Genomic DNA, 2,915 nt, shown 5'->3' with positions numbered 1-2,915 from the left:
ACAACCACCTCACCTTGCTGCCCTGTTCCATTGCCCATCACATGGTTGGAGGCCCCCTCAGCCATCTCACTTAGCTAGCTCTACTTCCCTCTCTGGGTCTATTGCCCTTTTTCCTGTTGTCTCTCTTCCTCTGGACAGTCCGCTGGGCTGGAGTTCAACTAGTGAACCTTTTCCCTTGGCACAAAGATTCTTCATTTGTTGAATTTTCAGCTGTGCTGATAACTTTCCCCATTTCTGGTTGTAGGCTAGGGAAAAAAGACAGAAAGGCAGGTGAGTGACAACTTATTGTAATATTATCAGATGGTTTTGCCACCTAATTTGCTGCCCAAATACACTTTGGGTCCAGCCCCCACTTCCAGGAGGGCTCTGGCAGCCATTTCTTCAAGCCAGAAAACTCCCAGATCCAAAAAGAGTTGGGAGGAGCGGCACTGGAAGCACGGATGGACCTGGGATGTATTCGGGCAGCAAAAACTGACTGATAAGATCAGGATGCAGCCTGAATTCAGATTTAATCTGGATAGAGGTAAGATGAATTAAAATGCCATGGGATAAGCTCCTGTCATTTGATATAATTGATCTCCATTATGTTTGATTTTGTATGTGATCTAAATCCTGTACTGGATTAGCATTTGCGGTTTGCAAAACATGACATAACTAATCTCTTTGGCATGAGGGCAGGAAGTCATGTTATGTATTAATGTATTTTTTAAATATTGGTATGTTAAGGAAGGCAAACCCTTTCTGATCAAATATTGCCAAGAAAATCCCATGAGCCAGAAATGACTTGAAGGAAAACAACGTTAAGTGCTCCACATGTGCAATTATATATTTACGCAAAGGCATGGTTTACCTACCAGTTACATACAGGATTGCCTTCTCCCATACAATCCACCCTGTACACTTGGGTCCTCTGGAAAACATTTGCTTCAACTGGCCAGGACTAGACTGGCAAGTTTCACAGCAGACTTTTTTGTCTGCTGCCCCCAGATTGTGGTATGACTTGCCAGAAGTTATTACTGTATTTACCTCTTGCTACTGGGAGTTCTGTTGCTTCCTGTCACATGAAGGGCACCATTTGTTACTCCAACCCAGGCAGCAAAATGTCTCAGGCTGTCATGTATCATGTCTAACACACATTTACTTTCATATCTTATCTGAAGCCAATAGTCTTGGAGGGTTATTAGTTACATTTACATGAATATCACGTTGTTATATGTACAAGTTTATAAATTGCAGACACTTACAACATTTGAATGCTCAGGGTCTCATTAACACCATATAATTGTTACTGTTCTGTGTCTTCAAGTTGTTTCCAAATTACAACAACCCTATCATGGGGTTTTTTTGACATGATTTGTTTAGAGGTTTGACTTTGTCTTCCTTTGAGGCTGAAAGAGTGTGATTTGCACAAGATCACTCAGTGGTTTTCTATGGCCAAGCAGGGAATCAAACCCGGTTCTCTTACTCCTACACTCAAACTACTACAACATACTGGCTTTCTACTACACAATTATAGCATCATTATTCTGCTTTAACTACCATGGTTTCATTCTGTGGAATCCTGGGATTGCTTCATAAGACACTGGGGTGCTCTGGCTGGGAATTTTAAATGCCACTCCTTCCATTGCAACCCCAGATTCCATGGGACAGAATTATGGCAGTTAAAGTGGAATCATAATTATGCTATCATTATATTGTGTGAATAGACCCCATGTGATACAAAAATTCTGTCTGGGAATTGCTTGGGTAGCAATCCTATGTTAATATATCTGGAAATAAACCGCCACTGAATCCAATGCGACTATCACCTTTTTAATCCGATTCAAGCCTCCTGGGCTGGAGCCAGGATGTGGGATGAAGGCAAGGTTTATCACTCACTAAATTGCTGCCAGCCACCATCAGCCTGGGGGCAAGATGGGTCCCAGCCACACTCCACCAGCACTTTTTAGAAGGTGGAAGCTTTCCAATTTCTAAAAAGTGCTGGCAGAGCGTGGCTTGGACCTGGGCTGATGGCAGTTTGTGGTTCGGCAACAATTTAGTGAGCGATAATCCCTGCCTCAATCCCACATGCGGCTCCAGCTGGGAGGCTTGAACCAGATTAAAAAAGTGAGTGATACACTCCTTACTTTTGAACCTAGCATAAGTGGTGGTGGTTAACTGCCCTGGAGTCAACCTCTTTGACTCCTGGTGACCCTGTGGATGAGACATCTCCAAGACTCCCTCTCTTCCGCTGCTCTGCTTTGTTCCAGCAGACTCATGCCCATGACCTCCCTAATAGAGTCTGCTGTGGGATCTTCCTCTCTTTCTACTTCTCCCACCTTTGCTAGCATGGTTGTCTTTACTAAGGAGTTGGGCCATCTCATCATGCGGCCAAGATATGCAAGCCTCCTCATCTTGACTTCCAAAGAGAGTTCTGCCTTGAGCTGTTGCAGGACCCATTTGCTGGTCCTCTTGGCCATCCCTGGCATCCTCAGCCCCTTTCTCCAGCAGCACCACACCTCCAAGGAACCCATCCGCTTTCTTCCCGGGGCAGCTCTCACATCAGTACAGGGGGAGGGAGGGTGGCAAATCTGCAGGGCGATGCCTCCGACCGAGCCCCTCGTGGCTGCTTCTGGTTTCTATTCTTGGAGGGCTGTGCGTATTTGGAGAATTCAGCCAACCTCTCTCTCTCTCTCTCTGGCTTGAGTTTTCCCGCCTTATCTCGCTTGAGTGCCTTTCTCGCTTTCAGTAATCCGAAACTTAAAAGGCGCCGAGGAAAGAGGAGGAGGAGGAGGAGGAGGAGGAGGAGGGGACCGGACCCGCGTGGAGCCAGTGAGTGACACGTGTCTTCTGCATCCACATCTAACACGGGGAAGGGGAGGGCGGGAGGCTCGGAAACACAGCCTTGCCAGAGCAGGCCTGGGCGCAAAGTTCCT

General features: G+C 46.3%; 1 long non-coding RNA gene across 1 annotated transcript; it reads right to left on the bottom strand.

The window, feature by feature from the left end:
• On the bottom strand, positions 1–2,774 carry LOC121926741. The gene is made up of 2 exons (XR_006103071.1): positions 2,319–2,774; positions 1–245 (listed from the first exon to the last, which is right to left on the bottom strand). It is a non-coding gene; the product is annotated as an uncharacterized LOC121926741 (long non-coding RNA).
• Positions 2,775–2,915: the final 141 nt, after the last annotated feature.

This window comes from Sceloporus undulatus, chromosome 3 (assembly GCF_019175285.1).
Source record: "Sceloporus undulatus isolate JIND9_A2432 ecotype Alabama chromosome 3, SceUnd_v1.1, whole genome shotgun sequence".
NCBI lineage: Eukaryota > Metazoa > Chordata > Lepidosauria > Squamata > Phrynosomatidae > Sceloporus > Sceloporus undulatus.
Note: the sequence above shows the minus strand (reverse complement) of the source record. Positions and strands in the feature narration are given on the sequence as shown.